Source organism: Aplidium turbinatum, chromosome 4 (genome assembly GCF_918807975.1).
Source record: "Aplidium turbinatum chromosome 4, kaAplTurb1.1, whole genome shotgun sequence".
Taxonomy (NCBI): domain Eukaryota; kingdom Metazoa; phylum Chordata; class Ascidiacea; order Aplousobranchia; family Polyclinidae; genus Aplidium; species Aplidium turbinatum.
In genome coordinates, this window is record NC_137475.1 from 14612398 (window position 1) to 14628474 (window position 16077).

Consider the following 16077-nt stretch of genomic DNA (forward strand, 5'->3'; position numbering starts at 1 on the left):
GAAAATTCTGTTTACGGAGTAGTTTTGATTGAAATTATTCATGGTAATATTCTCTAGATCTCGTTTACACTTAGCTAAATAACGCCGAATTGTTCTACGAGAAATGCCGCACTTCTCAGAACCCTACCTCAGATACAAATTGTTTTGATCTTCCTTTTACAATCACCTCCATGCATGCTTTCTTCATGACATTTTCTGGATGTCTAACAAGCTTCTTTGTAGGCTGCTGGACATTTTGAAAATATGGTATAAAAGATTATTAACTTATTGTCTGGACAAAGCCAATAAAAGTAAACCTATCTGAAGATTGTTGCTCATTATCAATAAAAAATATATAGATCCAACAGTGCCCACCCCTGGGCACTGTAGGCTCTGTCACTGATGGGCACTGTTGGGGCCGTCGCCATTTTGGACAAAATGTGCTGCAATATTTATAAACTACATTATTACAAGCAGTAAGCAGTATCAAAGCTTGCCTACATTAACTAACTATCCACAGTGTAACTGACAATACTGTAACATGAGCAATGAAGTCACATGCACACTTTCCTTTCTTCCAAAAAAAAGTTTCTATTTTCCTAAAAAAATGATTTCTGCTCTCACTTGCCAAGTACTTCACGTTGCATCTTCACGTTACATGCGAGAAATCATTGGGCACGTGGACATCTCAAAATGAATTCGGGCGCGCAATTGATGATGCACTGTGGGTAAAATTTGAATATGGGCACTGTAGGAACCTGGGCACTGTAGGAGGTTTTCCCCTACATGGCTCTACAGCTCCTGAGGCTTTACTCCAGTGGCTCCATGCTCCGGAGGTGTCAGACTTTATACATCAGTCGCTCCGGCTCCGAAGGCGCAACACTTTACATCAGTCGCTCTGGTTCAGCGCTGGAGAGAAAATAAAGACGTGTGTCATCTTCTAAATAAGTACATTTTTTAGCAGTAAACACAATGGAGTTTTCTAAAACGCTGCCCTTTGAAACAAGGACAAATTTTGAAAAAAGACGGTACGGTATACAAAATTATACGAATGTTTCCAGATGCACACGTGTAAAATGAAACAAAATGGACAAAATATTAGCGATTTTTACATGAAAAAGAACACGTAATCACAGATCCCAGATAGCTCAAAATGAAATACAATTATAGATCCAGATAGCTATGCCAACATAACAAGTTTTTGCAATGAAGTGAAGCAGATGGTGCAGTTGACTTGACCCTAGTGAACAGGAACGGATCCAGGGGGGAACTTGGTCATGTGCCCAAAAAAAATCGGTATAAAATATGTAATCATTTTGAATCTGTTTAGTTAAATGACGAAGGCTTCTATGACACATTAGGAGATTGTCGGACCACTCGCCATGCGACAATTTGGCAAGTGCTTCAACTCAGCAAGAACATTTCAGCTACTACCAATTAAGTCAACAAATGAGATTTGCGTGCTCTCGTCGGACTTGCTTGGTCATCGCTTATCAAACTTATTTTGGTGACTTGTGGCATTCCAAGTTTCGGCTTGATCAGTTGTTGCTTGCTCAGTTTCATCATTTACCAACTTCAGGCACTTGCTGAAATGTTGCTATAGCTCAGTTGTCACTGATTGCTCATTTCACAACTACTGACTTATAGGCATTGTCTCCAAGATCAGGGAGTTTGGTGAATATACTGGCTTAAGAATTGCACTGCAACGAGCCATAGGTCTATGTAGCAGAATCCAGACCTGGATAGCCTAACAGTTGCTTTGCACGTGAATAAAAGTCTGCAACTGACCAAGTAGGCTCTTTGTGACGACTCTGGTTATAACATATGATGAGCAGCACAGATACAATATTCTGCGCTCTCATTTGATTAGCGATCAAGTTCTCAACTACTTTTTAGATAAGGGTGTAAGGAGTAATAGATGCCAGCTGTAACCGGTTAAGGACCTAAAATGGAATTCTGTCACATATCAATCTATCATTCTAGCATAATTAAGCAATTTTCTGATCAGTTACAAAAATATATGCAATGACAGATTGAAATTACACTTTCTTACTGGAAGATTGTGAAAGTAACATGATGATGTTATAACGTAAGCGCAAAAAAGCTTACAGAAAGATAAATTCCAAAATTGCAAGAACACCTGATGACCAGAGAAAAACTAATTTCATTTTTTGATTCAGCGCCCTCAAATTACCCCAAAACCGCATGTCTTGTGTATATATAATGTAAATGGCATAATTTAAACCAGCAACAAGTATAGTTTTGATAATTTTACGTTAATCTTTCGTTTACTTGTGTTCCTTTATTTCGTCATGCGTTCTTTATTGTTTTGCACTCGCCTGCACTGCTCGCTAAAAGAAAAAAGGATTCTTAACTGGTACCAAGTCGATTTGTATTCATTCCAAAATTGCTTATTTCAAAGACAGTCACAAATCGAAAGTTTAAGAGTTACTGTTACAGTGCAAGTGGATTGTCTAAAACGCACATTAAAGTAGCCTACATTCATACACATCAAGCACATACAAAAACCAAAGCAAAAATCGTGTGTCGTCTTGTTGAAGCAATCCAACAGAAACTTATAGCCTACTCATCTCATTTTACAAATGTTGTAGACTATGTCTTAATCATCATCATCATCCGTTCAGTCGATTTGAATTGTCGGTCATTCAATATAGGCTATCTTCTCTCTCCACAGATGCAGGGACGTGCAGTCAGGGGAGGCAGGTGAGGCAGTGCCTCACCTGCCAACATCTGGCAAAGCAAAATTTATATCAAAGAAATGGTTATCACAGAATAAATATTATTTGTTAAAAAGTAGTAAATATTGCACGTTTTTAGGTGCTTTTATTTGTGTGAATTGCTGTAGTCGTGCCCCCTTTCCCTCAAATTTTATGTTTCTACACCCAAACTGTGCTTTAATTTTTCTGTTTCTGTGGCGATATTCTTATCGAGCGTTCACGTGGTCAAAATCGTTGAAATACGCGAGGAGAGGCAACGCCAAGCTGCGCTTCACTTCAGATCAGAAAACTTCCATACACTGCATTATGCGTGCCTTTTTCTTTCGCAAAGTTGCCCAGAAATCATCATGAACGATTTAGCTACGATTTGAGGCTTGCCTCAAATGTGACGTCACAGCTATGAAACCTTTTTCGTCAAGCTGGAATGCCCGCATAGTACGTGGTATGTGACTTCTTGCAGTGTAAAGGATTGTTTCTTATAACATTTAACTAAAAAATGGAAGAAGATTTTGTATCAAATCTGAAAGATTTAAAAAAAATAAACTTTTAATCCAAAGTTGAAGTCATAAATAAAGAATGACTGGTTCTAAATTTATAAGGTTTGCATCAGACGACTGAACAAAAAAAAATAACTTGCAACTTTCAAAGAGATTGCTGCTCAAAAAAGAAGTGGCTGGCTTTAAAAATTGCCTTTTCTGCTTTCCCTTTCAATATCTAGTGATAATGTTAGGACTAAAGAAGGGTCTATACAACAAAGTCACAAATGTTTTAGTCCAAAAGGATAGGCGCATGGATTTTATTTTTAATAAATGTGAAAGCATGCTGCTAATTTTTTTGATTAGTATGATACCACTTTTGTTGCTAAAAAATTTTATTGTAAAAGTTACTTGAAAAAATTAGTGCCTCACCATCTAGGAACCTCACCGTACGTCACTGCACAGATGTAGGCTACAGTTTTGCCTTTACCAAACGATATTGTATCAATATCGGATTGCCCTAACACAGACTGTAGGCTACAGTCTTGCCTTTACCAAACTGTATTGCACTTATACCAGATTGCTCTTACACAAACTGTACAATTTTGTCCTTACCAAACGATACTTTGTCAATATCGGATTTCCCTTACACAAACTGTAGGCTACAGTCTTGCCTTTACCAAATTGTATTGCACCAATATCGGATTTCTCTAACACAATATGTACAGTTTTATCTTTACCAAACGATACTGTATCAATATCAGACTGCCCTTACACAACCTGTACAGTTTTGCTTTTACAAAACTGTATTCCACCAATATCAGATTGCCCTTACACAAACTGTATCGTCTTTTCTTTATCTGACTGCACTGTGCCAATATCGGATTGCTGTTACACAAACTGTACAGTTATGCCTTTACCAAACTCTATTGCGCCAGTATCAGATTGCCCATACACAAACTGTACAGTCTTGTCTTTACCAGACTGTACTGTGCCAATATCGGATTGCTCTTACACAAACTGTACAGTTTTGCCTTTACAAAATTGTATTGTATCAATATCGGATTGCTCTTACACAAACTGTACAGTTTTGCCTTTACCAAACTATATTGCACCAATATCAGATCGCCTTTACACAAACTGTACAGTCTTTTCTTTACCAGACTGTAATGTGCCAACATCGGATTGCTCTTACTCAAACTGTACAGTTTTGCCTTTACGAAACTGTATTGCACCAATATCAGATTGCCCTTACACAAACTGTACAGATTTGCCTTTACACAAACCTTACTGTATCAATATCGGATTGCCTTTACACAAACTGTACAGTATTGCCTTTACAAAACTGCACTGTGCCAATATGGGATTACCCTTACACAAACTGTACAGTTTTGCCTTTACAAAACCGCACTGTGCCAATATCGGATTACCCTTACACAAACTGTACAAGTTTGCCTTTACAAAACTGTACTGTACCAATATCGGATTGCCTTTACACGAACTGTAAACTTCTGCTCTTACCAAACTGTATTGCACCAATATCGGATTGCCCTTACACAAACTGTATAGTGTTCCTTTACAAAACTGTATTGTGCCGATATCGGATTGCCCTTACACAAACTGTATAGTTCTGCTTTTGCAAAACTGTACTGTGCCGATATCAGATTGCCCTTACACAAACTGTATAGTTTTTCCTTTACAAACCTGTACTGTGCCGATATCGGATTGCCCTTACACAAACTGTATAGTGTTCCTTTACAAAACTATATTGTGCCGATATCGGATTGCCCTTACACAAACTGTATAGTTTTTCTTTTACAAAACTGTATTGTGCCGATATCGGATTGCCCTTACACAAACTGTATAGTTTTTCCTTTACAAAACTGTATTGTGCCGATATAGGATTGCCCTTATACAAACTGTATAGTTTTCCTTTACAAAACTGTATTGTGCCGATATCGGATTGCCCTTATACAAACTGTATAGTTTTCCTTTACAAAACTGTATTGTGCCGATATCGGATTGCCCTTACACAAACTGTATAGTTTTTCCTTTACAAAACTGTACTGTGCCAATATCGGATTACCCGTACACAAACTGTATAGTTTTTCCTTTACAAAACTGTACTGTGCCGATATCGGATTGCCCTTACACAAACTGTATAGTTTTTCATTCACAAAACTGTATTGTGCCGATATCGGATTGCCCTTACACAAACTGTATAGTGTTTCTTTACAAAACTATATTGTGCCGATATCGGATTGCCCTTACACAAACTGTATAGTTTTTCTTTTACAAAACTGTATTGTGCCAATATCAGATTGCCCTTACACAAACTGTATAGTTTTTCCTTTACAAAACTGTATTGTGCCGATATCGGATTGCCCTTATACAAACTGTATAGTTTTCCTTTACAAAACTGTACTGTGCCAATATCGGATTGCCCTTACACAAACTGTATAGTTTCTCCTTTACAAAACTGTATTGTGCCGATATCGGATTGCCCTTATACAAACTGTATAGTTTCTCCTTTACAAAACTGTATTGTGCCGATATCGGATTGCCCTTACGCAAACTGTATAGTTTTTCCTTTACAAAACTGTACTGTGCCGATATCGGATTGCCCTTACACAAACTGTATAGTTTTTCCTTTACAAAACTGTACTGTGCCGATATCGGATTGCCCTTACACAAACTGTATAGTTTTTCCTTTACAAAACTGTACTGTGCCGATATTGGGTTTGTATCGGACAAACTGTACCGTTTCTCGATACAATACGGTACGTAACCGGTATCGGCCCGATACGGTGCAAACGTTACCCATACACCCCATACGCGCCGATACAAAAACAGTATTGGCCCGATAATGTGATGTTTACTGGGAAGAGAACACTGGTCGTGAAACACAATAACGGTGAAACGCACACTAGTGTTTACATGACATTTGCAAACTTAAAATAAGCAACCCTATGCTCGACATTTTCGAAATTCGAAAACAGACGTTTTAATCAACCACTGGGACAGTGTGGCTGGACATCGCATTGGAATAGCTTTAAGCAACCCCCACCTAGAACTATAATCTGATTGGTCGGTCGGTGGAATCGTATGCAAAGCGAAACTAATAAATTATGCTTCCCGAAAAGCATTTTTTGCCTTCATGCTCTTTAACTCCTCAAGAAAAGTAATTTTGGTTATACTTGTACGCTGATACCTTTCGCGGGCCGCAGCGATACAGCGTGGCGGGCCGCATGCGGCCCGCCATTTGGTGACCCCTGGCTTATACTGTAATGATCTAAAATGATGTAAACCAGGGCTTCCCAAACTGGGGGTCGCGACCCCAATAGGCGTCGCTTAACGAACTTCAGGGGTCGCAGAAAGTATACCAATTCGCACAAGGTACTGCATATTAACACTTCTGTTCGAGATGCTGTGACAGTTATTAACTTTCTTAAGAGTCGCGCACTCAATAAGCTGCCCGTATTTTTGAAAATTAATGAGATGAAATGGAATCGGATTTAAAAACTCTTTTAATCCAGTAGGCTACTCATAGGCTTCGTTGTGATGGTCAAAAATGAATAAAAACAAACTGAACTGAGTTCCGGTAAATTGTTTTGGGTTCGTTTAATCTAAGCTTTTCAATAAATATCACAAATGTATATTTCGCATTGTTTGTCATTTTAATAGCAAGGGGTCGCGAGCAAAAAAGTTTGGGAAGCCCTGATGTAAACGATTCTTCAAGCGTGAAATTCTACTTGCTGGCGAAACGTGTCCTCTTTTTAGACGATGAAACTATGGTAGGCCTACTATACGCAGATGTTCTAAAATTCTTCATCTTGCAACTACGTAGAATAGCCTAATCTACAGTATAGCCTAGTCCTAGAGCCCTACAATCTTAGACCATATCTGGTCTAGAGTCTACTAGTGTAGTCTAAACTAGACAATACCACGGGTCAAAACGCAAAAACTTTTTTAACACATTTCCAGAAATGGTGACTAAAACTTATAGAAATCAAAACGATGGCAGCAGCTAGAAACACAACAAAACGAAACCAAAATATGGAATTTGACGTCCAAAGGGAATGAAATGTTGATATTTCTTATTTGCAATCCAACAAGAACAACAAACTTTGGCTGACAAGTGACAATAGAAATGTTTAATTAGCCTAATACGATTCCTGAAAGAATGCTCGACATAAAATCCAAAGTCTTATGCCTTTGAAGTTCAAAGTTTGAACCATCAGTATGTCTGTTAAAAACAAATAAGCCTAAGCCTTTTCTCATTGTACCATTCGTCCTAAAACTAAATAGATATTTATTAATTGCCTTGCACCTGCTCGTAAAGCTTTTAAAAAGTTTTGTTATTGTTATTTCACAAGTAGGTGAAACGTCACTCAAAGCGATAGCCACACACGGTGACTGATTACCCAGCATGTGTCCAAAGTGTAATAAACTGTGATTTACCATAGGCAATTTTTGTAAATCATTTCCTGGCGATTAATCATTATTGCTTGTAATGATTGTACAAGGCAGCGATAGCAAAGATTTTTACCGCAATGTGAAGCAAAAATCATAGGCCCAGGGCCGGATTTACATAAAGAGAAACTCCAGACTATTCTCGTTTTGAGGCCTCCAACAACCACAAAGACGAGTATTTCAAACAACCACTGAGACCATACTGAATTATTGGTGATGGAGATATATGCACGCAAGTGTTAAAATTAACCCTTAGAAAAAACCCAGAAAGCCACTTTATTTGGTCCAGATCTGGTAAAGATCTGGTCAGACTGTACCCGATCTTGTACCGATCTGGACCAGATAAAGTGCAGACCAAGGGCGTCTGCAGGTTTTCGGTTAGGGGGGGTCAAGGTGGGTTCACTCTGCCCTTTCGGCCGGATGCAAATTTTTTTTGAAAATTTGACCATTACACCATTCAGACAATTTATCATTTTTATGTCAACATAACGTCAACAACGAACTCTTCAAACTCTTGAAAGACATAGTTTCCGGTTTAATATCACAGACTATTAATGAATCTCTCAAACAACACAAACTAATAGACACCATTGGCAAAGGCATATTAATTGCCAGTGACGTTCGGTGGCTTAAACCGTTGGGAAAGCAACTTGGAAATATGCTGCAGCAAGGTAGTAGGCACGAAGGGCGTAACCGTCGGGCGAATCCCGAAGGCGTGTTGCCGAAGGCAACACTTTCAGCGGGGGGTCTGGGGGCCTCCCCCAGAAAATTTTGAAGAACATTTCCAATTTGGTGAGCTCTAAGAGCATTTCCAAAACAAATCAAAAATAAAAATCTGTCAAATTGTGCTTCGCCTATGTCGTGATCATAGCCTAAATCCATTTAATGTTTAGAAGTCATGAACAATCTTAATTTTAACGTTGCAGGACCAAAATCCAGTGTTAGACATGGAATAATAGTTGTCTAAATATTTAATTCGTCATGAATGTTCATTCTCAGATATTCAGTTAGGCCTACACTACAAAAACTAACACTTAGGCCTAAATGTTTCTCGGCAGCCGATTTGTAGCAAGAATTGACAGCGATAGACACCGTGTTTCGCCCATGAGGCTGGGCTCGTCAGTATCGCACCACTAGTGTTAAACTGTTTTATTTGCATCAACAGCGCACGGGTACAAATAATTGACACGGCGAGAGAGCACAAACAAACATAGCCAGGTCGAAGACTTTAGAAAACCGGCCTGCCACACCCCGCGGCGGCGGGGAGCGGCGTGATTTAGGGGTGACGATGCACCCGGAGGGGTAAGTCCACCAGCTTAGGTCGCGGGGGCCAGGCTGGGGAGTCGAGGTACCTGTGGAGGGAGAGTGTGGATCGAAAACGTTACATGACCCGTCCGCAAATTTAGAATGGCGGAGCGGGCCAGGGAGACAGGCTCTTTCTGCATTGCCCAGAAAGATGGCCTGCGACGGGCCGGGCGACCCGTCGCGTGTGGACGCTGGAACCGGCAGTAATTGACCGCCGGGCAGCGCCCACGTCTCCCTCACGCGACCTCGGCGCAGGTACTTGACTCTTATACCCCGTCTGCCAGTAGGCAGAGCGGATAAAATTGGGGTCTACCACGAGGAAGAGAGTCAACTATTTAAGGATAATTTGCTTCTCGTGGCAAACAAAATTCAAATAAAAATGTGGAGCAGAGGCTCGATTAATCAATAGAAACAAAAAATATAGGTGGGATTGTAATACATACTCACTGGAGAAGAGTAAGCTTTGATTCGGCGAGCACGGATGTGCACTGGCCAGACGTTGACGCAGGTTCGCCCAGCTGGGTCGGGGAGGCTAGCGATTGAAACTAGAGGCACTGATAGGCTACATTACCAGGAAAAAGTAGAAAATTGGGGTGGAAATTTTGAGGCTGCATCGAGTTGATCAGGGGATCGTGTTGATCAATGCGTTGAAGGCAGAGCGAGGTTGATCCGAGCGGGCAAGAACAGCGTTACAAGGCGAAGGCAGCGTAAGATAATTCGAAACAATTGATTGATTAATACATAGAGATATAGTGATGATTGAAGTTACTTAATTGCTGTTAAACCATGTACATTAGACATTTTATTCCTTTCCTTTGTTCATTTATGAATGCTTGGGTTTGATGAGACTGGAGCGTTATAAAAAAAGATGACACTGGTTTATAGACATAAGTTGATGATATAAGGTGATGAATTTTAAGACAATTGATATAAGGTTATGACGTCTAAACGGTTTGCTGTCTTGCGCGCTCGGATACTTACTGCAACGTTTCTGTTATTGGGGAATAAGTTTCTGATCGCTGAAGTCGTCTTTTCTATGACGTAGCCCCTCCACAAGTGAGCCCGGCGTTCCAAGCTTTCCAGACGCGAAAGGATCCTTTGATTGAGAGGGAAGCCACTTTTCTAGCCACCTCTGCTACCCCACGAGAAGGAACGCCCAAGGCCGTCAGAGCTCGAGAGCTCGTCGGGGCATAGCTCCCGAGGGAGCCTACGACGAACGGAAGTGACAGGACGTCCCTGCAAGGGCGCTTCCTGTCTTCCTTTATGTTGACACATAACTCGCCGTACTTGTCGTGTTTCCTGTCGGCGGCTTTTCGAAGAGAATCCGCGCCGTTGTCGAACGGACATGTGACGTCACATACGACCGTGACACCGTCAGGGCGTTGCAAGACGATGTCAGGACGCAGATCGGCACCGCCCGCTTCCACGTGCTGTGGAACCGTACTATCTATGGAAAGCCCGGGTTGCCATTCGGCAGGCACGTGCCCCACGATCTCCCTCAATACTGAATTGTGTCGTTCCGTGACGACAGTCATCACGGTAGGGCAGTGATTCAATATGTGGGGGAGAGTCTCTTCCGCTTTCCCACAAGCACGACACATGGCAGGTAGGTAACGGCGGCCATGGCTTGGTTTTGATTTAAGTGGCATCCCAGCTAGAAGTTTCACGTGTATTACACGTAGATTCTACGTACCTTGGGTCGTGTATTATACGTTAATTTTCACGTATAATACACGCATATGTGTAGACACTATTTCACGTGCATTACACGTATATCTGGTGGTGGATTTTACGTGTTTTACGCCCGCATTACACCTAATTTCCTCGTATCTGACAACACTAATACACGTGTTTTCCACGTATATTTGGTAGTGGATTTTACGTGTTTTACACCCGCATTACACCTAATTTCCTCGTATCTGACACGTAGATTCTACGTACCTTGGGTCGTGTATTATACGTTAATTTTCACGTATAATACACGCATATGTGTAGACACTATTTCACGTGCATTACACGTATATTTGGTGGTGGATTTTACGTGTTTTACACCCGCATTACACCTAATTTCCTCGTATCTGACACGTAGATTCTACGTTCCTTGGGTCGTGTATTATACGTTAATTTTCACGTATAATACACGCATATGTGTAGACACTATTTCACGTGCATTACACGTATATTTGGTGGTGGATTTTACGTGTTTTTACACCCACATTCTACCTAATTTCCGCGTACCGTATCTGAAATCAACACTTTAACACATTTGTATTTATTTAACACATATTGTTATAAGAGGCTACTGTCCAATTGTGACCCTTCTAGCACTCATTCGGAGAGTTAACGCTTGTTTTGAACTTTATTTGGAATTAGAGAAGAAAAAGAGCAATAGCAGTGGTGGGAATCGAACCCGCGTCAATGAAAGCCAACCAGCTGACAAAACCCCTAAGCCAACCAGCTGACAAAAAATCCATCACTTAATTTGCTTTGTATCATCTTCTTTTCGCCATTTTTACGTCACTTAAACCAGAGCTTATGATTGGTTGGCGGTTTCATTCTGGTCATTTTTAGTGGCAGAATTTCGACTTGTTAAAGTGGCTACCGTACCAAACCTTAGTAAGTAATTGTTTAATATCAGTAAGCGAGACCACTTAAATTTACACTAAGAACTATCGTTAAAAGATCACATTAATTTGCGACTAAAAAATGTCATGAAGTTTCCTTTTTACATAACGTAATAAAAACGTGTAAAAATACCTACAAAAACACATAATCTAACTTATATCCTAAAAAATGCGGAGGAGCGTGGTTGACACCAATCCACTTGAGTGGAGAATTCTTTCTGTTTATACCGTCCTTGGGAGGTAGTTTTACCTAACACAGATTAAAAATTGCCCAAATGAACGAAAGAACTTCAACACGTTTAATATACGTGGAAAACACGTGTTACTTTTCAACAGATGGAAACGTGCAATACACGTGGAAACAACATATAATCAACATACAAAAAATTCCGGTAAAACATCCTTCTGCTCGGGTAAACATTTCTTCTCTTTTGTATGCCCTCTTCTGGGTGTAATTTTACCTTATATACCTTAAAAATTAGTCAAATAATCATAGGAATTTGAACACGTGTAATATACGTGGAAAACACGTGTTATTTTTGCAAGAGTTATATTCAAAAAAGAATCCCTGATAAAACTTCTAGAATCATATTTACACACTAGTCATACTAATTGATAGCTAAAATATGTCTCTAAAAAAATGTTTTTTAAACAAGTGAATTTGTGTTGGTGTACACAAACTCCTTAATAACACCTGAATTCTACCTAAGATACCATACTACCTAAAATCAACCAAAAATCAACGTGTAATATACGTAGCTTTCTAGCTGGGATTAGATTCAATCTAGCTTTGTACGCAAATACTCGGTCCGCGTGATCCAGGAGCTCCGGGCGCCGGGTCCAGGAATTTGAGAAACCGGACAGGCAGTGGGCACTGACCGTCTTGCCTTGGTCAGGTTTGGATTCCCACTGTCTCCTCCACCACAAGTCATTGTGTTGATGGAGGGTCGGCACCACTTTTTTCCTTAAGGGAGGGGTGATTGTGGAGCTCCCCGCGGCCAACTCAAGGCCGCCATCCGGGCGGGCGGACCAGCGTACGTTCAGACGACGGGTAGCCGCCGGGACACGGCCCCACAGGCTCTCGCCTGTAGGGCACGGTCTAGAGCGGGCGCCGTCGGGAGGGGGTTCACTGTTTAGATAACTGGCCAGGTGACCAGGCGTGGGATCCGGAGTGCCGAGCCTCAGACAGGCATGACGCCTAAGCTGCCCGAGAGCGACGGCAGAGACAATGTTGTCAGGTGACGTCAGCATCTTGAAAGCATGAGCTACCAAAAGCGTGTCACTTTCGCGACACAAGTTCAGGATGCCCAAACCTCCTAATGCAGGCTTACAGTAGAAGAACGCGCTGCACGCCCACTTGGGAAGACGCCACGCCACCTTCAAACACCGCAATACCAGTCGGTCAAGCTTCAGAAGCTCATACTGTCTGAAGCGCCGCACTCGCAGATGGTATGACGCGGACGGGAGAATGATAGAGGTGAGTGCCAGGAGTTTCTGGCTTGGGGTAAGAAAGGATCTGGGTAAGATTCATCAGCTTCGTTGATCAGAAGTTGAGCGGCTGGCACGAATGGGTGTCTTGATTTTAGTCGACCGGGGTGCTCGTTTGGGAGAGCAGAGATCTTGTGGTGGAGAAGATGATTAGGCTCCAGTGGCCGAGAGACAGAGCGCGACGAAGCTCAGCAGGTTGGATGCCAGCGCGAATGGAGAGATTGTCCAATATTGTGGGGCGCAGGCATCCGGTCACTGTGCGCGGGCGCTGTTTATGGCAATGTCGGTGCTGTGGCAGTAAGTAGCCTACTGCACTGCAGCACCAAACAGGTTTACAGTACTCTGCTGAAGAGTAAACAAAGGCTAAGGCTGCTATTCGCAAAGTGTCAGCTCTCGCTCCCCAGCTGGAGCCTGCCAGGCGCTTAAGTAGCCCAGCGCGGTTTGTCAGTTTCTTGCACAGTGACACCAAATGGTGGTGGTATGTGAGCGATCTGTCCAGTGTCACCCCAAGAATTTTTGGTTCGGGGCAGAAGGACAGAGGTTTTCCATTGTTCTGAGCATAGCTCACAATCAGCTTCCCGATTGTTTAGGTGGAAAGCTGCTGCCACAGTTTTGGTTTCGCTGAGTTTCAGTAGCCAATTCTAGAGATAAGCTGAGAGAGTTTTCATGTCCTGGCTCAAGGTGTCTTCTAAGCTTTATAACTGTGGGCTTAATGAGTGGGGACTACTGTAGCCTACTACTTTGGAAAGTAGAAATTTTCTTGTACAAAATAGTACGAAACTCAGAACGTCAAAGAGTATATGATTGTATTTATTTTTGACATACAAGTTATACTTATAGTAAGTTTAAACCCTTTTACGACCTACTGTGGATGGTCTCTGGCTTTTGCGACCCACTATTTGCAGATCCCTGGTTTAGAACTTCGCATATCGTAGACAATTTAGGCTAAAAACGAATAATAGAAAATGTTATATGGCAAAATGTAGCCTATTTATTTATTTCGTTTTTGTAATGTTGACAATTTGAAGTTTGTTTTGTTTGTCGGTTTATATATTATGTACTGCCACTTCTTACGTTTTGATTGCTCGCTCAGAAAGTGTTATTAAAAGGTCCATATTTTTGGATTTGGGAACCCCCCCTTGAAAATGTCTGGCTACGGGCCTGCATACAGCAAAGTCAGCAATAATCGAAAAATTTCCCAAAAACGCAAAATGCTTGAAAATTTATCAGTAATCTTAAGCGTCATTGGTAGTAAAAATGTGCATACTGTGAAATCCATCAAGCTTGTCAAATTAGTCGTGTTTGTTTAAGAACAATAACATAATTATCGTAATTTACTGATAATTTTTTTTGCTTTCTTTGTGAACACCATCATTAAAGCAATGACAGAACGCTGAGTTGTTGAGATAAGAATTACAATGTAGGCACTGTATTAGTGGGAATAAAAATATTTGATTGGGGTAGGCTATGTCGCATAGGTAGGCTACAGTAAATGAGAAAGGTTATACTGTATTTAGCATAATTTTACCACGCAACTCGATCCGCCTATTGTCATGCAAAAACTACTACAAGATGCAAAAAATGTGATGTCGGTCTGCATGTTAAATGCTTCAAGCAATATCATATTACGCAATGACTTGTTTCAGTGATGTTGTGTTACTTTGCTAATTTTCATCTTCATATTTTTTTAACTTTCATTTCAATAAAATGCTCGATGACAATAATGACATGACAAGACATGAACAAGACATTTCCCATTTATCACTTTGAGCGATAAGTAAAATGTAATAACGCTTAAGCATTACGCACAAGAAACTTGTGAAATTTGATAACGGATTTGTCTAGCGTCTTATATATAGGACGGCTTTTTTCTCAAAAAGTACAAACACAATTAGGAAAAAAATAATTGTGATATGTGATAAGTCGGCTGCGTAGCCGAGTGGTGAGAACGTCTGCGCGACGTTCGAAAGGACGTGGGTTCGACACCGGTCCAAAGCACGCGGCTGTGTCTCGGCGAAAGACACTTAAAGGCAAGCCAAAATAAGGGAAGCAGTTGACTCGAAGACTATATGTCACTTCGCTGCTTCCTGTCGTCTGTTGTATCGCATCTGTGATCGCAGTGTACTGTATGTTATCGCAATGGGCGCAAATAAAAGCATGTTTATGATTATTATTATGTTTTTTAGGTCATAATTATGCAATATTTAAATTTTCCGAAATTTTTTTTAAGTACTTTCACTTTAGGCACAAATGGGTTAACTTTTTAAGTTAAATGGCACTTATGCATTCGGTTATTATTTTTGGATTAAAGTTATATCGCCAAGCTAGAAAAAAATCGATCTTACAGTCTATAACCGATCTTGTGTTGTTATTGTGTGTGAACTTTGTCTTTTAATCTGTGTTTGTGACGTAACCGCACGTCTCAAGGCAAGTTCTTGCAATTTTAGTTAATCTACTCATCTAAAGATTTAATGCGCTTAAAACAGTAAGTTTCATGTTTTGACAAAAGAGATTTTATTTTTTTTACGACAATTACTAAAAACTAACACTTCCAACGAAACAAGAAAACACAAGAATAAAATAGTTGATCGTGAGGTGGCGCGAAAGACCATGTTTCCGATGTAAAAGCGGCCTCGTATGTTGCATGCATTGCAATTTGCAACTCTAACAATTATTGTGTTGTCAGGGCCGTCGCTGCAGGGGGGCGTGCCCCCTTCCCTGATAACGACCTGTGCACACACACTTCAGGCACTGAAGAAGAACTGATTTTAATTTTAGTTTCATTAACTAGGTGGCTAGTAAAAATATTACTTTTCATGGTCTTTCCACTTGTGCGTTGATCCGAAATAAAATTTATCGGCGATTAATTATCGGCGATAATCAAATATTGCCTTTGGCGATAACGATAAACGATAACTGAAAAAATAATTGAGCGATAACGATAAGCGATAAAAATTTATCGCCGATAATGCCCATCACTGGTAACAACTATTG